We start from the raw sequence: 26,630 nt of genomic DNA on the forward strand, positions 1-26,630 counted from the left end.
AGTTCTATTTCCAGTTTTTTGAGGAATCTCCACACTGTTCTCCATAGTGGCTGTGCTAGTTTGCATTCCCACCAACAGTGTAAGAGGGTTCCCATTTTTATTTCTGCAGGCTCCAATATGCCCACCCTTGGAGAGGAGCCAGGAGGGAAGGTCCAGTGATATAACACAGGCCGACCGGGGGCCAGTGACCCTCAAGGTAGACATTTTCTTTTACACCTGGAAATTGGGACATGCTTTTTTTTTTTTTTTTTAAACTCTAGACTACAATGTAGGGAGAGAAGGGATGCCCCTAAAGGGGCTTGAAGCAGGAGTGCATTCAGGGTTCTGTGGAGCAGGGGGCTGAGGCCACAACCATGCTCCCCCAAGGACATTTATTCCAGCTGAGGTAGGCGCTGAAAACCAAAAGAGCAAAACTCCATCCTGAGAAAATAAGGTCACGGAGGGTGACAGTGTCAGGCACCCAGCCACAGCAGGGGCATATTTTTGCCTAAATCACCTTCCTGTCTCTCTCTCTCTCTCTTTTTTTTTTTGGATTTTATGTTTGTTCTTTTTTTTTTTTTTAAAGGAAAACATTAGTTCAGTTCCAAGTCATGTGAGTACAAGCAGAAGTGAAAGGGGGCCTTGGCCCAAGGTGGGTGCTCATGCAGGAACCACTCTGGGTCCTTGGAGGGGTTTCTTGCTGAGGTTACTGTAGGTCTTGACAATCGAAGGATCAGTCAGGACAGAAATGCAGGGAAGCCTCTATGTGAATTCCACATGAAAGGAGAAATCTTGCCTTTGACCTGAGAATGGGGGGTTGCTCCCTCCAGAACCTGCTGGACACTGGCTGCTGTCCTGAGGGAGCTGGTTGGGAAGCTGGTCCTCCACCAGGAGGCCAGGGCCTATGTCCTAGGGTGGCAGGGCAGTGGGGGCCTTGGCCTTCGACGTCATCTCCTCCAGGAGGCTGAACCCTTGAAGCAACAGCATGGAGAGCTGGGTCTCCTCACACAGGGGCAGGGCCTTGGGGGAACAGCTGTTCCAGTTCCTTCGTGCCCACATATTTCCTGCTTTGGCCCACCCAGCTGGCTCCTCTCTCCCTGTCCCACCCCATCTAGTGCTAGGACACCAGGGTCCCTCTGGCTCCAGGGGTCCTAAGTTGGGGAGAGGTGGTTTTCCACACCCTTACACAAGAGGACCCTGCCCCTTTGGCCAAACAAGAGGAAGAGGACATAAAACATGATTCAGGTGACCTCGATGTGGATGCCGATAACAATGCTCATGGTGGATGTCTAGTTGGTGGCCTCCTCTTTCCAACAGTCACATAGTAGGCTCAGGGATGCCCTTTCAGATGCTCCCCTCAAAGACACAAAGCGGACTGTGGCAGTGCCATCCCCATGCTGGCTGTAGGCAATCAGCTTCACACCGTACAATGCAGTGGGGTCAAGCTGGCTTAGGCTATAAGAGAAGACAGTTCCAGGCAGCAGTATGTGGCCTGTGAAGGACATCTTGAAGCCGCCCTCTTGCTAGGCCAGTGGGTTCCAGGGCTCCTGCAGCAACTATAGGGTGGAGCTGCCCAGGACCCCTCCTCACAGTTGGGGGTGGGTCTCAGTTCACCTAGAGTGCTGGCCAGGGTGGGAGTGAAGGCTGAACACCCCCCACCCCCAAGGTGTATAGACTTTGATGTAGAAACTGTAGGCAGTGGAAAACTCCAGGTGGCTCACCAGGTGCTGGAAGGTGCTTTTGCTGATGACTTCCTAATGCTCCAGCTCTGGGGAGTCGGCAGCCCTCTTGATGTATAGACCCATAATCTCCTTGGTCTTCAGGGGCTCAGTCCAGGATATACGGACCTCAGTGGACAACAAGAGACCTCCTGCAGCCCCTCAACCCACAGCAGATTCAGTTTGGCACTGGCTTAAGAGGAGCTGGTACTGTTCTCGGCCACACACTGGTAAATGGCCTCATTTTCCGGGCAATTCCAGAAATGGTCTGGGTGCTGTTGCTATTATTGAGCATGATATGGCCTCTGGGACCCAGCACCTGTCCATTCTCCATCCACATCACATGAGGGGACGGCTCACCCTGGGCTTGGCAGGTGAACTTGGCTGTAGACCCAGACAGCCAGGAGATGGGCTGGGGGTGCTGGACAAACTCTGCTGGGGTTTGCACCACCAGCTGGCCCTGGGCCCTTCTCCTCATCCAGGTGCTGGGCCTTTTGGCTGCGTAGATATAAAGACGCCTGGGCACTGGACAGTCATGTCTGAGATGATGAAACTCCCCATGGCCGGCACCTGGATGCCCTCCACCCCGATGGGGTGTTCATGCAGGGAACTCCAGGGCACAATGGGCGACACACTCAAGCACGGCAGTCTGGTACACAGTCAGGGTAAGGTTCTCAGGCCCCACGAGGATTGTAGTCTCCTCACTGGCCCCGGAGCCCGAGCCTGTCATAGTGAAGACGCCGCTGTCCTTCACCGGCTGCTGTCGAAGGCCGGTTATCTGCAGCACCCTCTTGGGCAGCAACGTGTACCTCTCTTCGTCTGTGTCATTGGGGACCTTGTTCTTCTCCCAAGTGATGAGGGGTTTGGGGAGCACATGGATTTGGCACTGGAAGCAGGCCACACCACCTTTCTCACCCCCAGTGACCTGAGGATACATACGGAAGTCCAACATGGTTGCAGCCTGGATTCGAGCCTTCCGACTGACCACCAGCCCAAAGCGGTTCTGAGTCCCCCTCATCTGAAGGGCTGCCTCCTCCATCCAGCAGGAAGTGGCGGATCATCAAGGACCTATTGGCCAGCACAGAGGAGTGGGGACTGTCCAGCATCTCCACCCCATTCTTCTTCCAGGTGATTAGCACCGGAGGAGTCCCCTCCACCTCGCAGCCCAGCATTAAAACAGGCTGCCCAGGGACTGCAACATCAACGCTTGGCTCCATAGCAAATGCCAGTTCAGCAGAGTGGCCAAGACCTTCAGTCGCTGCAGGCAAGAGCAGCAACATCAGCAGCAGGAGCCGGGGCGGCAGCTCCGGGGGCGGTGCGCGGAGCAACAGTGGGGCTCAGGGTCTGCTAGACTCGGCGACGCCCAGCTCTGGGGTCTATCGCAGGCTCACAGTGTTCTGTGGGGTCGGTGCCAGAGCAGAGCCCGAGGGGCTGGGGGCTGGGGCCACATGCTTGCCTAGGAGCGCTGAGGGCGCAGGGAGAGCGCGGGCCCTTGTGCCCTCTTGCACCCACCCCGGTGATCAGGTATGTATTTTGAAGAAAGATATCTCAAGTATTAATAATTGAGTTCATCAAGACCCCAAGATATAAAATCAGTAACCTAAAATTAATTGCATTTCTATATACTAGCAATAAACTTGTGGAATCCAAAAATAAAAATGCAATATCATTTACAACTCAAAATAAAAAAAAAGAAAGAAAGAAACCCAGAGGTTTAAATCTAACAAAACACATGCAGGTAAACTAAAAACTATAAAATGCTAATGAAGGAAACAAAAACTATCTAAATGATGAAATATATTAGCCTCAAAAAGAACCTAAATAAATGGTGAGACATGCCATGGATTGAAGGGATTCAACAAAGTAAAGATGTCAATTCTTTGAAAATCATAATACAAGTTTATCCTATCAAAATGTGAGCAAATTTGCTGCTTTTTTCCCCCCCATAGGACAGTTTACTCTAAATTTCTATGGAAAGTCAAAGGAACTACAATAGCCAATATTCTGGTAAAGAAGATTAACAGTTATTCAAGATTTCTTACATAGCTTCAGTAGTCCAGACAGGACTCGGGGTGGACAGACAGATCTATTGTGCAGAATAGAGAATTCAGAAACAGTTCCACACTTTACAATCAACTGATTTTGACAAAGGTGAAAAACACTTCAACAAATTGTGCTGGAGCAATGCATATTCATACTAAAGAATTATACCTCAGCTTAAACTTCAAAACTTATACAAAAAATTAGCATGAAATGAATGATAGATTTAAGTGTAAAACTATAAAAGTATAAAACTTAAGAGATAAGGTAACATAGAGAAAATATTCTAGACTCAGGGCTTGTTGAAGAGTTCCCAGACATGACATCAAAACCATAATCCATTAATGAAAAAATAGACATCTGATTTTATAAAAATTAAAAACTTAATCCATTTAAGGTTTAGAACTTGATGAAGAGTTTATTGATATGACACCAAAACCATAATCTATTAATTAAAAAATAGAATCTAACTTTAGCAAAATTACAAACCTAATCCAGCTGGAAATGGGAAAAGCCATGAAGGGATATTTTATTGAAGAGAATTTTTAGATGGTAAATAAGCCCAAGAAAAGATGTTCAACATCACTAGCCATTAGAGAATGGCAATTTTATACCACAATGGAATATCACCACACACTTTGTAGAACAGCTAAAATTAGCAACAGTGACTAAGTATCAAATGCTGGCAAGGATACAAAGAAACTCGATCTCTTATACATTGCTGGTGGGAATGTGAAATAATACTACCATTCTGGAAAATATTTGGACCGTCCCTTACAAAATAGGTTAAACTTACACTTAATAAGTGACCCAGCAATCATTTGGGCTTCCCTTGTGGCTCAGATGGGGAAAAATCTGCCTGCAATGTGGGATAACTTGGTTCGATCTCTGGGTTGGGAAGATCCCCTGGAGAAGAGAATGACTACCCACTCCAGTATTCTGGCCTGGAGACTTCCATGGACAGAAGTGCCTGGCAGGCTATAGTGCATGATGTCGCAAAGAGTCAGACATGACTGAGCAACAATCACTCACTCAGACTCACTGGGCAATCATCTCAGCAAAATGAAATCTTATGTCCACATAAAAACCTACACATGGGTGTTCATATAAGGCCTATTTGGAGTGGTCAAAACTGAAAATAACCCATAAATTAATGGTTAAACATCTGTGATACTCTGGAATTTCACTTAGAAATAAAATTGAATTACCAACTTGAAAGGATCTCAAGGGCATTGTGTTGAGTGAAAAAAGTCAGTCTCAAAATGGTCACACACTACTTAAGCATATTTATATAACATTCTCTTAAAAAAAAATTGTAGAACTGGCAAAGGAATTAGTGATTGCCGAGAGTTATGGAATGTTGTGGGAGAAGTGTGTATATGAGGCTAAAAAGGTAACATGAGAGGGTCACAGATGTAGAAAACAAACTTATGGTTACCAAACTGGGGAAAGGGAGTTTGGATGAATTGGGAGATTGGGACTGACAGATACATACTACTATATATAAAATGGATAACTAATAAAGGCCTGTGTATAGCACAGGGAACTATACTCAATACTCTGTAATGGCCTAAATGGGAAAAGAATCTAGAAAAGAGTAGATATACATATAACTGATTTGCTGTGCTATACACCTGAAACTAGCATAGCATTATAAATCAACTGTACTCTAATAAAAATTAGTAAAAAAGATAACGAGGAAAAATTTGTGGTGATGGAATGGTTCTGAATCTTGATATAGTGTGGTGGTGATTATATGAACTTATGCATGTAGTAAAAAGACAATGAAACATGCAATCCATCAAAGTCAAATCCTTGGATTTGATACTGTACTCTAATTGTACAAGATGTAACACTTGGAGCAGCCCGGCTGGCCCTCGCCCGCGCTCGCTGCGCCAGTGTCTGTCTTCCAACTCCGCGGGCTCGGGAATTGGGGCTGGACTAGCTCGGGTGCCAGCGGCGGGTAGTGGCAGGCGCCGGCCGAGCAACAGGAGCTCAGAGAAGGAGGGAGCGGCAGCAGTGGAGAGGACCCCGGGGAGAGGAAGTGTCCCTGAAGCCCGCGCCCTCCCCGGGGCCAGACTCTGCGGGCGCACTGGGTGGGCATGATCGGCGGGCACGGTGGCAATTGGAAGGCAGTGGCCTTAGGCAACAGGGAAAACCATCAGCCTTGGGCACCTGAAAGTAGAATGAAGTTTGGAGGAATGAAACCCTTGAGTGGTGAGGAAAAATGCCAGACCATGAAAGAGGGCTTTAAAAGTGCATCATTAAGGACAGCAGACAAGATGGTGGAGGAATAGGACGGCGAGACCACTGTCTCCTCCACAAATTCATCAAAAGAACTTTTGAACGCGAGTAAAATCCACAAAACAACTTCTGAATGCTGGCAGAGGACGTCAGGCACCCAGAAAAGCAGCCCATTGTCTTCGAAAGGAGGTAGGAAAAAACATAAAAGATAAAAAACGCAACAAAAGAAGTAAGGACGGAGCTCCGTCCCGGGAAGGGAGGCTTTAAAAAGAGAGAAGTTTCCAAACACCAGGAAACATTATCACTGGCGATTCTGTGGCGAGCCCTGGAAGCTCAGAGGGCCACATAACCCTCTTTTTTTTTTAAGATTTTTTAAAACCCACAGATTACCCGCCAAACGGTAACTCCCAGCGGAGAAGCAGCGCAGACGCCTGCATACGCCATTAGCAAGCGGGCGCTGGGCAGGGAGGAGCCGGCTGAACTGCTTAGAGAGAGGACTGGGCTTGAATGCCGCGAGAACAATTTGAGAGAACTGGGGAGAGCAAAGCAGACTGTGGGATAGCTTTCCCACGAAAAGGCGGAAAGCTCTAACCTAAAACTCGGCCAGCCCCGCTCACAGAATAAAGGACTGAGCAGAGTGAGCCGGCTGTGGCTGGCCCATCCCCCATTCCCCCCGAGACAGGCAGGGAGTGCAGCCAGAGCCGGAGCGGGCAACCGCGGCCCCAGAAAGGCATCCGATACAAACTGCAGGCAGGCTTGTTGCTATTCAGGACTTCTTGGGCTCGGGCCGGTCGATATTCCCCTGAGAAGGTGCGCCGGTTGTACACCCAGAAAACTGAGTGGCGGGGACTGGGGAGGCGATAAGTCGCAGAGACCGCGCTCGCCAAACACCTGGTCCCCTGAGCTGCTCGGACTGGGGAAGGCACAAAACGCAGGCCCAACCAAGTCTGCGACTTTGTGGAGTACCTGAGAACCTGAACTTGAGCCGCTCAGACCTGGGAATTGCATACAACCCGGTGCCGGCCTCGGACAGTTCCCGGCAGAGCAACCTAGAGCCGGTGCAGTGTAGACTGGGACAGCATACGTGCTGTGAGCGGGGGCAAACCCAGTGTGGCCGAGACGCTGCGAGCACTCCCCACAGACGCCAGAGATAATCGACTGCAGCGTTCCTCCCTTCCCAGAACAGGACTGAACAACTGAGCCTTAAAAAGTGTCCATCCACCCCCTAGTATCAGGGTGGAAATTAGACACTGAAGAGACCAGCAGACAGAAGCTAAAACAGAGGGAACCACCTAGGAAATGACAGATAGAGACGTCTAGAGACTACTCCAAGAATAAGACCAAAAACCAGAGGCAAGAGGCTTAAGCCCGAATCCTGAGAACACCAGAGAAGTCCTGACTCCAGGGAACATTAATCGATAGGAGCTCATCAAACGTCTCCATACCTATGCTAAACCCAAGGGTCAACAAGTTCCAGAGCAAGACATACCACGCAAATTCTCCAGTAACACAGGAAACTAGCCCTGAGCTTCAATATACAGGCTGCCCAAAGTCACTCCAAACCCACTGACATCTCATAACTCATTACTGGACACTTCATTGCACTCCAGAGAGAAGAAATCCAGCTCCACCCACCAGAACACCGACACAGGATTCCATAACCAGGGAACCTTGACAAGTCACCTGTCCAACCCCACACACAGCAAGGAAACTACATAATAAAGAGAACTCCACAAACGGCCAGAAGAGGGAAAGGCCACCCCAAGCAAAGCATTATAAGCAAGATGAAGAAGCAGAGAAATACCCAGCAAGTAAAGGAACAAGATAAATGCCCACCAACACAAACAAAAGAGGAAGATATAGGGAATCTACATGAAAAAGAATTTCGAATTTTGGTGGTGAAAATGATTCAAAATCTTGAAAGCAAAATGGAGTTACAGATAAATAACCTGGAGAAAAAGATTGAGAAGATGGAAGAAAGGTTTAATAAGGACTTAGAGGAAATAAAAAAGAGTTAATATACAATGAATAATACAATAGATGAGATCAGAAACACTCTGGAGGGAACAAACAGTAGAATAACAGAGGCAGAAGACAGCATAAGCGAGCTAGAAGATAGAATTGTAGAAATAAATGAAACAGAGAGGAAAAAAGAAAAACAAATTAAAAGAAATGAGAACAATATTAGAGACCTCTGGGACAATGTTAAACGCTCCAACATTCGAATCATAGGAATCCCAGAAGAAGAAGACAAAAAGAAAGACCATGAGAGAATACTTGAGGAGATAATAGTTGAAAACTTCCCTATAATAGGGAAAGAAATAATCACCCAAGTCCAAGAAACCCAGAGAGTCCCCAACAGGATAAACCCAAGGCGAAATACTCCTAGACACGTATTAATCAAATTAACAAAGATCAAACACAAAGAACAAATATTAAAAGCAGCAAATAACACACAAGGGGATTCCCATAAGGATAACAGCTGATCTTTCAACAGAAACTCTTCAGGCCAGGAGGGAATGGCAAGACATACTTAAAGTGATGAAAGAAAATAACCTACAGCCCAGACTACTGTACCCAGCAAGGATCTCATTCAAATATGAAGGAGAAATCAAAAGCTTTACAGACAAGCAAAAGCTGAGAGAATTCAGCATTACCAAACCAGCTCTCCAACAAATGCTAAAGGATCTTTTCTAGACAGGAAACACAGAAAGGGTGTATAAACTAGAACCCAAAGCAATAAAGAAAATGGCTACGGGATCGTACTTATCAATAATTACCTTAAACGTAAATGGGTTGAATGTCCCGACCAAAAGACAAAGGCTGGCTGAATGGATACAAAAACAAGACCCCCATATATGTTGTCTGCAAGAGACCCACCTCAAAACGAGGGACACATACAGACTGAAAGTGAAGGGCTGGAAAAAGATATTCCATGCAAATAGAGACCAAAAGAAAGCAGGAGTAGCAATACTCATATCAGGTAAAATAGACTTTAAAACAAAGGCTGTGAAAAGAGACAAAGAAGGAAACTACATAATGATCAAAGGATCAATCCAAGATGAAGATATAACAATTATAAATATTTATCACCCAACATAGGAGCACCGCAATATGTAAGACAATTACTAACATGTATGAAAGGGGAAATTAACAATAATGCAATAATAGTGGGAGATTTTAATACCCCACTTACATCTATGGATAGATCAACTAAACAGAAAATTAACAAGGAAACACAATCTTTAAATGATACAATAGACCAGTTAGACCTAATTGATATCTATAGGACATTTCACCCCAAACCAATGAATTTCACCTTTTTCTCAAGCGCACATGGAACCTTTTCCAGGATAGATCACATCCTGGGCCATAAATCTAGCCTTGGTAAATTCAAAACAGTTGAAATCATTCCATGCATCTTTTCTGACTACATGCAGTAAAATTAGATATCAATTATGGGAGAAAAACTATTAAACATGCCAACATATGGAGGCTGAACAACACGTTGCTGAACAACGAACAAATCATAGAAGAAATCAAAAGAGAAATCAAAATATGCATAGAAATGAATGAAAATGGAAACACAACAACCCAAAACCTCTGGGACACTGTAAAAGCAGTGCTAAGGGGGAAGTTCATAGCAATACAGGCACACCTCAAGAAACAAGAAAAAAGTCAACTAAATAACCTAACTCTACATCTAAAGCAACTAGAAAAGGAAGAAATGAAGAACCCCAGGGTCAGTAGAACGAAAGGAATTGTAAAAATTAGGGCAGAGATAAATGCAAAAGAAACAAAAGAGACTATAGCAAAAATCAACAAAGCCAAAAGCTGGTTCTTTGAGAAGGTAAATAAAATTGACAAACCACTAGCCAGACTTATCAAGAAACAAAGGGAGAAGAACCAAATCAATAAAATTAGAAATGAAAATGGAGAGGTCACAACTGACAACACAGAAATACAAAGGATTATTAGAGAATACTATCAGGAATTATATGGCAATAAAATGAATAACCTGGAAGAAATGGACAAATTCCTAGAAAAATACAACTTTCCAAAACTGAATCAGGAAGAAATAGAAAATCTGAACAGACCCATCACAAGCACGGAAATTGAAACTGTAATCAAAAATCTCCCAGCAAACAAAAGCCCAGGTCCAGATGGCTTCACAGCTGAATTCTACCAAAAATTTAGAGAAAAGCTAACACCTATTCTACTCAAACTCTTCCAGAAAATTGCTGAGGAAGGGAAACTTCCAAATTCATTCTATGAGGCCACCATCACCCTAATCCCAAAACCCCACAAAAAAAGAAAACTACAGGCCAATATCACTGATGAACATAGATGCAAAAATCCGTAACAAAATTCTAGCAATCAGAATCCAACAGCATATTAAGAAGATCATACATCATGACCAAGTGGGCTTTATCCCAGGAATGCAAGGATTCTTCAATATCCACAAATCAGTCAACGTAATACACCACATCAACAAACTGAAAAATAAAAATCATATGATTATCTCAATAGATGCAGAGAAAGCCTTCGACAAAATTCAACATCCATTTATGATAAAAACCCTCCAGAAAGTGGGAATAGAAGGGACATACCTCAACATAATAAAAGCTATATATGACAAACCCACAGCAAACATTATCCTCAATGGTGAAAAACAGAAAGCATTTCCCCTAAAGTCAGTAACAAGACAAGGGTGCCCACTCTCACCACTACTATTCAACATACTTCTGGAAATTTTGGCTACAGCAATCAGAGCAGAAAAAGACATAAAAGGAATCCAAATTGGAAAAGAAGAAGTAAAACTTTCACTGTTCGCTGATGACATGATCCTCTACACAGAAAACCCTAGAGACGCTACCAGAAAACTACTAGAGCTAATCAATGATTACAGTAACATTGCAGGATATAAAATCAACACACAGAAATCCCTTGCATTCCTATACACTAATAATGAGAAAATAGAAAGAGAAATTAAGGAAACTATTCCATTCACTGTTGCAACAAAAAGAATTAAATACTTAGGCATATATCTACCTAAGGAAACAAAAGACTTGTACATAGAAAACTATAAAACACTACTGAAAGCAATCAAAGAGGACACTAATAGATGGAGAAATATACCATGTTCATGGATTGGAAGAATAAATATTGTAAAAATGAGTATACTACCCAAAATAATTTATACATTCAATGCAATCCCGATCAAGCTACCAAAGATATTTTTCACAGAACTAGAACAAATAATCTCACAATTTGTATGGAAATACAAAAAACCTCGAATAGCCAAAGCAATCTTGAAGAAGAAGAATGGAACTGGAGGAATTAACCTGCCAGACTTCAGGTTCTACTACAAAGCCACAGTCATCAAGACAGTATGGTACTGGCATAAAGACAGAAATATAGATCAATGGAACAAAATAGAAAGCCCAGAGATAAATCCACGCACCTATGGACACCTCATCTTTGACAAAGGAGGCAAGAATATAAAATGGAGAAAAGACAGTCTCTTTAACAAGTGGTGCTGGGAAAACTGGTCAGCCACTTGTAAAAGAATGAAACTAGAACACTTCCTAACACCATACACCAAAATAAACCCAAAATGGATTAGAGAGCTAAATGTAAGACCAGAAACTATAAAACTCCTAGAGGAGAATGTAGGCAAAACACTCTCTGACATAAATCACAGCAGGATCCTCCATGACCCACCTCCCAGAATATTGGAAATAAAAGCAAAAATAAACAAATGGGACCTAATTAAAATCAAAAGCTTCTGCATAGCAAAGGAAACTATAAGTAAGGTGAAAAGACAGCCTTCAGAATGGGAGAAAATAATAGCAAATGAAGCAACTGATAAAGGATTAATCTCCAAAATATACAAGCAGCTCCTGCAGCTCAATTCCAGAAAAATAAATGACCGAATCAAAAAATGGGCCAAAGAACTAAACAGACATTTCTCCGAAGAAGACATAAAGATGGCTACCAAACACATGAAAAAATGCTCAACATCCCTCATAATCAGAGAGATGCAAATCAAAACCACAATGAGATACCATTTCACACCAGTCAGAATGGCTGCTATTCAAAAGTCTACATGCAATAAATGCTGGAGAGGATGTGGAGAGAAAGGAACCCTCTTACACTGTTGGTGGGAATGCAAACTAGTACAGCCACTATGGAGAACAGTGTGGAGATTCCTCAAAAAACTGGAAATAGAACTGCCATATGATCCAGCAATCGCACTCCTGGGCATACACACCGAGGAAACCAGAATTGAAAGAGACACGTGTACTCCAATGTTCATTGCAGCACTCTTTATAATAGCCAGGACATGGAAGCAACCTAGATGTCCATCTGCAGACGAATGGATAAGAAAGCTTTGGTACATATACACAGTGGAGTATTATTCAGCCATTAAAAAGAATACATTTGAATCAGTTCTAATGAGGTGGATGAAACTGGAGCCTATTATACAGAGTGAAGTAAGCCAGAAAGAAAAACACCAATACAGTATACTAACACATATATATGGAATTTAGAAAGATGCAAATGATAACCCTGTATACGAGACAGCAAAATAAACACAGATGTATAGAACAGTCTTTGGGACTCTATGGGAGAGGGTGAGGGTGGGATGATTTGGGAGAATGACATTGAAACACATATGTTGTCATATGTGAAACGAATCACTAGTTCAGGGTCAATGCATGTTATAGGATGCTCGGGGCTGGCATGCAGGGATGACCCAGAGGGAGGATAGAGGGAGGTGGGAGGGGGGTTCAGGAGGGGGAACTTATGTAAACCCGGGGCAAATTCATATCAATGTATGGCAAAACCAACCAATATAATATTGTAAAATAATTTTCCTCCAATAAAAAATAAATTAACTACATAAAAAAAATACACTAAATAACTTGATTGTTCAAAAAAAAAAAAAAAAAGATGTAACACTTGGGGAAACTTGGATGAAGGGCATGGCATATGTCCCTGTATTATATTTGCAACTTTCTACAAAGCTGTTATTATTTCAAAATAAGAATGCATATTGAAATATATTATATACATACATATTATATGTATGTGCATTATAAACATATAATGTTATAAATAGCGTATATCATACAAAGCATGTTATATATAATTGATTTAATGTGCCCATGTAAAGTATACTGATTCACCAATTGATATATATGACAGTGTGTAAAGAGAGGTTGTTACATATTTTTTATTATCCAATCAGTGTATATGAAGGTTCTTCATGAATCTCACCCAACGTGAGGTTTGGTAATACATGGTGTCTACTTTCCTTACAAATGTTCTTACTGAAGGACCCTAGTTTACTCTTGAGCTTTTTCCTCTGCTCCTTTTTTATAAAAATAGGAGTTTTCAGGGGAAATTAATACATAGTTTGTGCCTCTCAAATGCTCTGCTTTCAGTATTGACTTCACTTGGTTCCCTTCTTGATGTGTGTTGCTTTTCTTTATGAGATTAACTTTTGTTTTTGTTCACTGCCATACTCCCTGGATCTAGAACATATTAAGAAATCACATTAAAATTTTCAGCGACTGGATATATAAATATGCATCAACTAAAGAAATTAAACAAATTTTTTTCATAGGTGCCAACAAAGATGCTGTATGTTGGGTCTCAGAAGGATATATATGTGTTCAATGAAAACACGTGAATGGCTTCACCTCCCCTTTTTTCTTTTTTAACACTTATCTTTAAAAATTTTTTATTGAAGTACAGTTGATTTGCAATGTTGTGCGTTTTTTTTAAAATTAATCCTTTGATTGATTAATGAGACATTGTACCTTTGCTTGATTTCTGTAGTAAATATTTATAGGAAATCTCAAATTATTAATAACATAGGAATATCTTTTAAGCATTAAAATAAGCAAAAAGAACCATGGTAAGATAAATTTCTAAATCCAAAAGGTTTGGAGGAAACAGTAAGGATGAAACAAAAGGAATGTATATGTATTTTCATTTTATTTATTTATTTGGCTGTGCCAGGTCTTATTTGCAGCACATGGAATCTTTTTTAGTTGCTGAATGTGGAATTTTAGTTCCCTGTCCAAGGGCCAAACCTGGGGTCTCTGAATTGGGAGTGTGGATTATTAGCCACTGGACCACCAGGGAAGTCCCAGGAATATATATATTTAAAATAAAAGAATGTAGAGAAATGAAGAGAAAGAAGGATAAACAAAAACTGAAATACAGGAGGCAGAATGATAGACAGGCTGTACAATGCTCACCCTCATCTTCCGTTCCGTTCCGTTCCGTTCCGTCGCTCAGTCGTGTCCGACTCTATGCGACCCCGTGGACTGTAGCATACCAGGCTTCTCCGTCCATGGGATTCTCCAGGCAAGAATACTGGAGTGGGTTACCGTTTCCTTCTCCAGGGGATCTTCCCGACCCAGGGATCGAACCCGGATCTCCCGCATTGGAGGCAGACGCTTTAACCTCTGAGCCACCAGGGAAGTCATCCATAATAACTCTTGCATAATGAAAAGCTTTTATGTAACAACATAAGAGATTCATCCCGCAGGACATGATTCAGTACAACAAAAATAAAATAAAAGTAATTAGTTCAATGATTTTTCAAGGAGAAACTGGCTGTTCTGCATTGTGCCATGTTGTGATATGCCTGTAGGAGGGACAATAAAATAGGGAAAGAAAAGATAAATGAAAAATGAACTTAATTAAAAATACATGTCATCTCCAGACAAACTGATTTAAATCATCCAAGTTGTAGAAAAACAATTTTAAACATGCAACAATTTATAGAATATTGTTTGTTAATCCATCCTAAGAAATCTAATGAAGATGACCGTTCCAATCAAAGGTCAAGGGAAACTTTGTTTTATAAAAAGTTGTATAAAATTATCCATGGGGACGTCCCTGGTGGTTCAGCAGTTCAGACTCTGTGCTTCTACTGCTGAGGTCATGAGTTCCACCCTTGTCCTGGAAACAAGATCCTTCATTTCAAGGGACAGGAGGCTTCCCAGTTGGCACAGTGGTAAAGAATCCACCCACCAACGCAAGAGACGTGGGTTCAATCCTTGGCTTGGGATGATCCCCTGGAGTAGGAAATGGCAACTTGCTCCAGTATTCTTGCCTGGAAAATTCTATGGACAGAGGAGCCTGGAGGGCTATAGTCTGTGGGATTGCAGGGTGTCCGATATGACTCAGTACAAGTAAAATGCTGCATGGGACAGCCAATAAATAGACAAAACAATATAAAAACTGGAAGAATGTCATGCATGGATGTGAGAGTTGGACTATAAAGAAAGCTGAGCACTGAAGAATTAATGCTTTTGAACTGTGGTGCCAGAGAAGACTCTTGAGAATTCCTTGGACTGCAAGAAGATCAAACCAGTCAATACTAAAGGAAATCAGTCCTGAATATTCATTGAAGTACTGATGTTGAAACTGAAACTCCAATACTTAGGCCACCTGATGCAAAGAACTGACTCACTGGAAAAGACCCCAGTGTTGGGAAAGATTGAGGGCTGGAGAAGAAGGGGACGACAGATGGTTGGATGGCATCACTGACTCGATGGACGTGAGTTTGAGTAAGCTCTGGGAGTTGGTGATGGACAGGGAGGCTTGGCGTGCTGCAGTCCATGGGATCACAGAGTCAGTGATTGAACTTAACTGATAAAAACTGGGCTCCAGCATAGTTAATAATTTTTTAATTAAACATAAAACTATAAAATTAGATTTTTCTAAATATCAAGGTACCAGAAAGTTAAACAAAATAGTAATTAAAAGAAAAATGTAATATTTGAAGGGTCAACTAGAAATGAATAAAAATCATTATTTTGAAGGGATAGATGAGAACAGAGTTAATGAGAGAACTAAACACACAATGTATACACTATTGCTTTATGTAGTTCTGAATTTTGAAACAAATTATTTACAATCTCAAAAATGAAAATGAAATTGGAAAATAAGAGACCTAGGTACATAACCCAGATATTATTAACTACAGAAAGAAAAAAAAAAAGTGACCCACCACAGTTTTTGCTATTTTTTTAGACATTTAATTTTGAAATCATTTTGGTTTACAGAGAAGCTGCAAAAGAAAAGAAAACGAAAGTGTTAGCCACTCAGTTGTGTCTGACTCTTTTGACCCCGTAGACTGACTGTGAACCTGGATCTCCCTCCTTGCAGGCAGATTCTTTACCATCTGAGCCACCCAGGAAACCCAAGAAACTGCAAAAGTAGTACTAATTTTGCCCCACTTACCCTAACATTATCTCATATAATGTTAGTATATTTACAAAAACTGTGAAAGTAACATTGTCAGAATACTATTAAGTTTATTCAAATTTCACTGGTTTTTCTCTTTATGCCCTTTTTCTGTAAATCCCAGTCCATGTATCCATTGCAGTTGGTCTTTACAACTCCATATTCAAGGTTGACACATGATGCTTTCTTGGTTTTCCTTGTCTTTCATGACTTCGTCAGTTTTGAAAGGTAGTAGCCATCTATTTTTTACAATATCCCCCAGTTTAGGTTTGTCTAAGGTTTTGTCATGATTCAGCTGAGTCTATGGACTTTGAGGAAGAATAAATGTTAAGGGTCCTCCACGCTGTGTCAAACAGGGGTATATGAACTCAGTATGAGTTAATTCTGATGATCTTAACATTGACTATTGGCCAAAGTGGTACTTACTAAGTTTTTCTATTGAAAAAACAAACAAACAAACAAACCTTATTTCTCTTGCCAGAAGCTGTTTATTACAAGTGAGATACAATCCAATTGACATCCAAGGGGAGAGAATTAAATTTCACCTTTTAGAGGGATGGTTACCAAACAATAAGTGGACATAATAATTAGCTGTTAAAATCAACATTGTTGTTTTCCAGTACTGTCCACTCTTTGTGACCCCATGGACTGCAGCACACCAGACTTTCCTGTCCTTCACCATCTCCCAGAATTTGCTCAAATTCATGTCCATTGAGTCGGTATATCAATAAACAAATGATTTGAGGAGATATTTGGATTCTATTCAAATAGTTTTTGTCCTATCATAGTTTCCCACACTTTTTACAATTATTTTACAGTACAATTATTTTTTCCTGCAGCATTAACTGTAATCACTTTCTGTATCCCTCACTCATTCACCATTCATAATCTGGACTTCTTCTTCTTTTTTTTTTTTTACTTTTAATATATTTATTCTTTCATTTTTTCCCTCCACCAGTTTGAAAATTATGTCTTACATGTTTATTCTTTTAGTGGCTGCCCTAGATATTTTAATGTACAAACAAGTTAACAATGTCTAAAATTAATCAGTATCTTTATCTACCTCCTCCCAAATTTAAGAGCTTTAGAATGTTTTATTTATTATTATTTTTTGTTTATTTACTTTTATTTTTTAATTTTTTTAATTTTTATTTTTTTAATTTATTTTTTTTTTATTTTACAATATTATATTGGTTGGTTTTGCCATACATTGACATGAATTCGCCCCAGGTGTACATGAGTTCCCCCTCCTGAACACCCCTCTCACCTCCCTCCTCCCTTTATCCTCCCTCTGGGTCATCCCCGCACACCAGCCCCGAGTATCCTGTAACTTCTTCTGTAAGCAATGTGTCCCCTCTCCCCATTCATTTATTTATTTATGCTACCATTTATTTATATCAGCATGAACTCCCTGATACTTGCTTTGTTATTTTGATTGTAATTCATCATATTTCTATTATTATTTATGTTGCTACTCAGACTGTTCCATTTTCAGCCACTGGAAGCTGTTTCACATGCCTTCTTTATTTTTTTTCCTTCCTTACATTCTAGAACTAGGTGTGTCTGACTCGTGTTTCCTGCTTTATTGCTGCTGCTGCTGCTGCTAAGTCACTTCAGTCGTGTCCGACTCTGTGTGTCCCCACTGATGGCAGCCCACCAGGCTCCCCCGTCCCTGGGATTCTCCAGGCAAGAACACTGGAGTGGGTTGCCATTTCCTTCTCCAATGTGTGAAAGTGAAGTCGCTCAGTCATGTCTGACCCTTAGCGACCCCACGGACTGCAGCCTACCAGGCTCCTCCATCCATGGGATTTTCTAGGCAAGAGTACTAGAGTGGCTTGCCATTGCCTTCTCCAGCTTTATTGCTAGAATTAGCCATTTTGTTGAGTTCTGTTCCTTTTTTAAAATTAATTTTTATTGGAGTATAGTTGCTTGTGGCTTACCCGGTAAAGAATCCACCTGCAATGCTGGAGACCTGAGTTCGATCCCTGGGTTGGGAAGATCCCCCTGGAGAAGGGATAGGCTACCCACTCCAGTATTCCAATATTCTGGCCTGGAGAATTCCATGGACAGTCCATGGGGTTGCAAAGAGTCGGACATGATTGAATGGCTTTCACTTTCACTATAGTTGCTTTACAATGTTGTGTTAAGTTTCTTCTGTACAACAAAGAGAATCAGCTATATGTGTGCATATGTGCTCACGTTTTAAGATTTCCTTCCTGTTGAGTAGAATTCCCTGTGCTATACACTAGGTTAACATTAGCTACATTAGTAAACTATTTTATACATACTATCAATAATGTATATATGTCAATCCCAATCTCTCAATTCATTTCACCCTCCCCTTCTCGCCTTAGTGTCCATACTTTTGTTTTCTGTAAATAAGATCACTTATGGACGGAGGAGCCTGGTGGGCTGCAGTCCATGGGGTCGCTAAGAGTCAACACGACTGAATGACTTCACTTACACTTTTCATTTTCATGCATTGGAGAAGGAAATGGCAACCCACTCCAGTGTTCTTGCCTGGAGAATCCCAGGGACGGGGGAGCGTGATGGGCTGCCATCTATGGGGTCACACAGAGTCGGACACGACTGAAGTGACTTAGCAGCAGCAGCATACCATTTTTCTAGGTTCCACAAATATGTGTTAACGTATTTGTTTTTCTCTTTCTGACTTACTTCAGAATAGTGTTACCTGTATGATGAATAGTGTTTCGTGTTTAGAAACCAAATCTGTGACCCAGGTTTTGTTCACTCTTATTGTGTTATCTTTGCATGAAATGTTCCTTTGGTATCTCTAATTTTTTTGAAGAGATCTCTAGTTTTTCCCATTCTATTGTTTTCCTCTATTTCTTTGCATTGATAACTGAGGAAGGCTTTCTTATCTCTCCTTGCTATTCTTTGGAACTCTCATTCAAATGGGTATATCTTTCCTTATCTCCTTTGCTTTTCACTTGCTTTCTTTTCACAGCTATATGTAAGGCCTCCTCAGACAGACATTTTGCTTTTTTGCATTTATTTCTCTTGAGGATGGTCTTGATTCCTGTCTCCTGTACAATGTCATGACCCTCCATCCATAGTTCACCAGGCACTCTATAAGATCTAGTCCCTTAAATCTATTTCTCACTTCCACTGTATAGTCATAAGGGATTTGCTTTAGGTCATACCTGAATGGTCTAGTGGTTTTCTTCACTTTTTTAAATTTCAGTCTGAATTTGGCAATAAGGAGTTCATGATCTGAGCCACAGTCAGCTCCTGGTCTTGTTTTTGCTAACTGTATACAGCTTCTCCATCTTTGGCTGCAAAGAATGTAATTAATCAGATTTTGGTGTCGACCATCTGGTGATGTCCATGTGTAGAGTCTTCTCTTGTGTTGTTGGAAGACAGTGTTTGCTATGACCAGTGCATTCTCTAGGCAGAACTTTATTAGCCTTTGCCCTGCTTTATTCTGTACTCCAAGGCCAAAATTGCCTGTTACTCCAGGTGTTTCTTGACTTCCTACTTTTGCATTCCAGGCCCTATAAAGAAAAGGTCATTTTGGGGGGTGTTAATTCTAGAAGGTCTTGTAGGTCTTCATAGAACTGTTCAACTTCAGCTTCATCAGCATTACTGGTCAGGGCATAGACTGGGATTACCATAATATTGAATGGTTTGTCTTGGAAACAAATAGAGATCATTCTGTCATTTTTGAGATTGCATCCAAATCCTGCATTTTGGACTCTTTTGTTTACTATGATGGCTACTCCATTTCTTCTAAGGGATTCCTTCCCACAGTAGTAGATATAATGGTCATCTGAGTTAAATACACCCATTCCAGTCCATCTTAATTCTCTCATTCCTTGAATGTTGATGTTCACTCTTGTCATCACCTCTTTGACCACTTCCAATTTGCTTTGATTCATGGACCTAACATTCCAGGTTCCCATGCAATATTGCTCTTTACAGCATCAAACCTTGCTTCTATCACCAATCTCATCCACAACTGGCTGTTGTTTTTCCTTTGGCTCCATCCCTTCATTCTTTCTGGAGTTATTTCTCCACTGATCTCCAATAGCATATTGGGCACCTACCAACCTGGGGAGTTCATCTTTCAATGTCCTATCTTTTTGCCTTTTCATACTGTTCTTTTGGTTCTAAAGGCAAGAATACTGAGAACGTTTCATGTCAAAATGGGCTCAGTAAAGGACAGAAATGGTAGAGACCTAAGAGAAGTGGAAAGTATGAAGAAGAGGTGGCAAGAATACACAGAAGAACTGTACAAAAAAGAGCTTCAGGACGAAGATAATCACGATGGTGTGATCACTCACCTAGAGTGAGACATCCTGGAATGGGAAGTCAAGTGAGCCTTAGGAAGCATCACTATGAACAAAGCTAGTGGAGGTGATGGAATTCCAGTTGAGCTTGCGGTCAACATGCCAGCAAATTTGAAAAACTCAGCAGTGGCCACAGGACTGGAAAAGGCCAGTTTTCATTCCAATCACAAAGAAAGGCAATGCCAAAGAATGTTTAAACTACTGCACAATTGCACTCATCTCACACACTAGTAAAATGATCCATAAAATTCTGCAAGCCAAGCTTCAGCAATATGTGAACTCTGAACTTCCAGATGTTCAGGCTGACTTTAGAAAAGGCAGAGGAACCAGTGATCAAATTGCCAACATACGCTGGATCACAAAAAAGTAAGAGAGTTCCAGATAAACATCTATTTCTTCTTTATTGACTATGCCAAAGCCTTTAACTGTGTGGATAACAATAAACTGTGGAAAATTCTGAAAGAGATGGGAATGTCAGACCACCTGACCTGCCTCTTGAGAAACCTGTATGTAAGCAACAGTTAGAAATGGACATAGAACAACAGACTGGTTCCAAGTAGGAAAAGGAGTATGTCAAAGCTGTATATTGTCACCCTGCTTTTTTAACTTATATGCAGCATACATCCTGAGAATTGCTAGGCTGGAAGATGCACAAGCTGGAATCAAGATTGCTGGGAGAAATATCAATAACCTCAGATATGCAGATGATACCACCCTTATGGCAGACAGTGAAGAACTATAGAGCCTCTTGATGAAAGTGAAAGAGGAGAGTGAAAAAGTTAGCTTAAACTTCAGCATTCAGAAAAATAAGATCATGGCATCTGGTCCCATCAATTCATGGCAAATAGATGGGGAAAGAGTGCAAACAGTGTCAGACTTTATTTTTCTGGCCTCCAAAATCACTGCAGATGTTGATTGTGGCCATGAAATTAAAAGATGCTTACTCCTTGGAAGGAAAGCATACTCCTTATGATCAACTTGGATAGCATATTAGAAAGCAGAGACATTACTTTGCCAACAAAGGTCTGCCTAGATAAGGCTATGTATTATCTAGTGGTCATGTATGGATGTTAGAGTTGGACTATAAAGAAAACTGAGTGCCGAAGAATTGATGCTTTTGAACTGTGGTGTTGGAGAAGACTCTTGAGAGCCCCTTGGACTGCAAGGAAATCCAACCAGTCCATCCTAAAGGAGATCAGTCCTGGGTGTTCATTCGAAGTGCTGATGTTGAACCTGAAACTCCAATCCTTTGGCCACCTGATGTGAAGAGCTGACTCATTTGAAAAGACCCTGATGCTGGGAAAGATTGAGGGGAGCAGGAGAAGGGGACAACAGAGGATGAGATGGTTGGATGGCATCACCAACTCAATGGACATGGGTTTGGGTGGACTCCGGGAGTTGGTGATGGACAGGAGGCCTGGTGTGCTGTGATTCATGGGGTCGCAAAGAGTCGGACAGGACTAGTGACTGAACTGACTGATTATATTATCTGTATCTAGACCATCACAACAGAAAAAACACATATAAATTGTGTGTATAACAACCCATGTAGACACAATTATATTTATTTCCCTTTATGTATGTATGATAAAATAACCTAGACTGCATGCTGATTTCTAATTCTAATCAGTATCATGGAATTTATTCTAACTTCCTCATTACTGTCTTAAATAAAAACTACCATTTTTATTTTCCCTTTCTTCTACAAAGTAAAGGTTTTGGCTCATAGTTAAAAGAGACAAGATTGATCAGAGCCAATATCCACTCTCAACCATCATCATGAGAGAATATTTCTCAAAACATTACCACTTTTCCTTGTGATGAAAAGCCTATAAGAGGGTCAAATTCCTCTTTGTTCAAGATCTCTTTGCTAACCATCAATTAGATTTTAGCTATTTATTAACAATTTCTAGCTTAATCTCCTTTTAAATTTGCATAGTCTGACAGTATTTTCCCAAACAAGCAAATCTTCAGGTCCTGTATCTCCCTGAAGGTTCCTGTCTCTCTCCAGATTTCATGATAGTTGTATACCTTTCAACCTTATTTTTCTGATGGATTCTAGAAAAGAAATTGATTTGCATTTTGTCCAGGTTTTCCTTATTATAAAGGTGATAGCAATGCGTTTGCTTTCTCTCTCTACATTTCGAAGGTGAAAACTTCCTCTCAACTAAATTTTTTAAATGGCAAAATGATTTTATATCCTTAGAAGGACACACTCTAAGGACAAACATAACTATAGAGAAATCTTAAACTTCAATTAGGTGGTTTATTTGTAGAAGTAATACTGGTATTGTAATTCTGAAATTATTTTATGAACATTGTAATATGAAATAAGTAGGTAAATATATTAATATTCATAGGAACAAAGATTCCCTCTGTAAGAGAAAATTAAAAAGTGAAGAAAGGGAAAATCTTCCAGTGGCAAATTTGAATTAGAAATGCCAACATGAACTCAAATATTTATAAGTGTAAAAATAAATACATGTTTTATCTAACTCTAACCAATGAAATGTTAGAATTTTCATCTAACACAGTTATTTGTTCTAAGTACTATTTCCTTCTAAAAGTTACTGAACCATTGCAAAAGTAGCTTATTTTGAGTATGTGGCAGGAAAAATATAGTACCAGCTTCAAGCATTTTGGCCAGAAAGCAAGCAGGTCACCAAACACCAAGGAGAGCACACCTAAAAGGAACATATGCAGAAATAAGAAAGCTATCATTTTGTAATGATTAAAGTAATACTTAGGCAAGCATCATCATGCATGCAAAATCATCTGGTGAAAGTATTTAGGGGACAAGACAATATTATTATCTCAAAATATCACCTCATAAACTGCTTACAAATTGTACTTATGAAGGTGTGAATGTGAAGTTGCTCAGTTGTTTCTGAATCTTTGCGACCCCATGGACTGTAGCCTGCCAGGTTTTGCCATCCATGAGATTCTCCAGGCAAGAATACTGGAGTGTTGCCATTTCCTTTTCCAGGGTATCTTCCCATCCCAGGGATGGAACCTGGGTCTCCTGCATTGCAGGCAGACTCTTTAACATCTGAGCCACCAGGAAAGTCTATGAAGGTACAGTATAGTTTTAAAATGGAGGTATCTGGTGTCTGTCAGCTTAAGCAATTTATTAAATTTAGCATCACCAATTTTGGGGCAATCTGAAATCATATGTCTTCTGGTACAATGCAAAAAGTGTACTTCACATCAAAAAGAAAACTCTGCAGAGTTCTTTTGTCAAAAAATGTTTAATGCAAAATAGATCATGAGTAAATAATCTGGCAAATACAGAATATGACTGATTACACAGAATAATGGGATCTGATTTGAAACCTTAAAAGAATCATATGATGAGAAAAATGGGGAATGTTCTAAAATTAGAGATTAGAGACAATAATCAAATATAATATATAATCCTTTGTTGAATCCTGAATTTTTTAAAAAGACATTGAACTCCACTTTCAGAGTAAATGAGGAAATGTGAATATGGAATTGACATTTGGTGATAACAGAATTTAATTGAAATGTTAGAAGTGTGATGATATCCCTTTGGTTATGTAGGAATTTATTCTTAAAAGGCACATGCAGAAATATAAAAGGTAGAAAGCTATATCTTCATCTTAAAAGTTAGGGTTCTCTACTCAAGAATGAAAGCTGATCTTGTTTTCTAAGCCTAGATCCAAAGAACAAGTTATATTGAGATTATCATTTCTCTATGCATTTATTAGGAGTTCAATTTTGACCTTACCAATTGTCAGGTATTATAATAGGGCAGTCATTTTCAATGCATGGCTGCAAAGATGACAACAGTCAGAAACGTCAGTTTCACAGCTGCATCGCCCAGACCTACTTAATCAGAAACTCTGGAGGTGGGGCCCAGCAACATATGCTTCATTAAGCTACTCATGTAATTCTTTGTAAAATAAAATTTTAGAAGCATATAGCTAAGGTAAAGAAGATTATATATATGATAATGTTTGTTCTTTGTGACTTACAGTAAAGTGTTGGAAAGGGTAATGAAAACAAATGCAAAATAAAAATAAAACATTTCCAGAGTCAGAGTCACGAGACATGTAATATAACAGCAACAGAGTACTTACAAGCTATTAAAACATAAAAATCCATATATATGAATTCTAAGATGCATATCTTAACTAAAATAAATAAAATTTTAATACATCTTAAATAGAAATAGACAGTGTGTTAAAAAGAGACATCACTTTGCCAACAAAGGTCCAGTAGTCATGTACAGATGTAAGAGTTGGACCATAAAGAAGGCTCAGCGCCAAAGAACTGATGCTTACCAATTGTGGTGCTGGAGAAGACTCGGGAGTCTCCTTGGACAGCAAGGACATCAAACCAGTATTTTTTTATTTTCTAAAGGAAATCAACCATGAATATTCATTGGAAAGACTGATGCTGAAGCTGAAACTCCAATACTTCGGCCCCCTGATGCAGAGTCAAATCACTGGAAAATACCCTGATACTGGAAAGATTGAGGGCAGGAGGAGAATTGGACGACAGGGAATGAGATGGTTAGATGGCATCCCTGACTCAATGGACACGAGTCTAAGCAAACTGCAGGAGATGGTGAGGGACAGGGAAGTCCAATGTGCCGCAGTCATGGAGTCTCAAAGAGTCAGACACATTGACTGAACAACAATAAATAAATTAAATGGTCAGTTCTAAGTAGAATTAAAGAAGATTTCTTCATGGAAAAGATAATAACTATGAGTCAAATTATGACTTTGAATTGGCCACATCAGGAGGGCTTCCCAGGTGTTGCTAGTGGTAAAGAACCTGCCTGCCAATTCAGGAGATGTAAGAGATGTGGGTTCAATCCCTGGGTTGGGAGGATCCCCTGGAGTAGGAAATTGGCAACCCACACCAGTATTCTTGCCTGGAGAATCCCATGGATAGAGGAGTCTGGCAGGCTACAGTCCATGGAGTCACAAAGAGTCAGACATGCCTGAAGCGACTTAGCACAGGAATCTAGTACATTATGTAACTTTTAGATATTCTCCCAAATAGTCAAACATTGATTCCAGGCTTCAGGACTGCCTTCTTCCCAGGTAGCATTATAAAGCATGGAAACCTTTTTGGTTATCTTGGAGTCCTCTGGAACCAAAACCTTATTCTGACCTCAGTGGGTGATGGGGAGGCCCTGCATTCTTATTTCTTTTATGTCTAGCTTGTTCCTTCTGTGAATTCTGCCACCAAGGCGAAATGGTGACTGATGTTGACTGTCCAAGATTTTCTCACTGTTCAGTTTCCCAGTGCTATCATCATCCAACATTTGAATTCTTTTCAATGTCTTACATAGAATTAAAACAGATACTTCCGGCCACCCTGCCCAAACTCCCAACATCGTACCTGGATTTTAATTACCAGTAAAGGTGAAACTAAGAATGGAATCTACAATGGTGAATTTAAAAAGTTCCTGTTTCTTCTCTACTTTTGTCACAGATTCTGATGACTTTTTAGTCATTACCATTTAATATCTCTTCCTTTCTCTAGCGCTCTGTCCTCTATATATAATATATGATATGGTTTTAAATATTTATTTTGGTATGCATAATGCATTGCATATATGAATGTGTGCAAATAAATACCTGTATACACTTAAACACATTTATTTTTTAAGTGAATCTACACATGCATTAAGGCTCTCCAGAGAAACGAAATCAGCTATATTTAATTATTTACAATTTTTTTTGTTCCTTATTTTTGAATTGTCACCAAAGGTCATTTGGGGTTGCAGACACATTGTGAAGTATCAGAGGAAAAGTGAATCAGTAGGAGACAGGATAATGGTTATCAGCTACACCAATTATTTTCTTACAGGGAGGAAAATCAGCCATGGTAAAGAAGTTCATTAGTTTTGCTGTGCTGGACAAAGAAGAAGAAAGGGTAGTCTGCACACAACCTGGGGATGATTCTTACATATGGCAGAAGTTGTGGCCATGGCCTCCATGCCTTCCTCATTGACCTCCACAGAGGACCAACGTAGGACCTTGGACAGGTAGAAGACCTTGGACAGGTCTCTTTTTGATGACATCCAAAAAAA

General features: G+C 40.6%; 1 pseudogene; it reads right to left on the reverse strand.

Annotated features, from left to right (window-relative positions):
* Positions 1–261: 261 nt before the first annotated feature.
* On the reverse strand, positions 262–26,621 carry LOC129538540 (immunoglobulin superfamily DCC subclass member 3-like; annotated as a pseudogene).
* Positions 26,622–26,630: the final 9 nt, after the last annotated feature.

The sequence above is a fragment of the Moschus berezovskii genome, chromosome 2 (genome assembly GCF_049115385.1).
Source record: "Moschus berezovskii isolate FMDL1 chromosome 2, NW_MosBer_1.0, whole genome shotgun sequence".
Lineage (NCBI taxonomy): Eukaryota > Metazoa > Chordata > Mammalia > Artiodactyla > Moschidae > Moschus > Moschus berezovskii.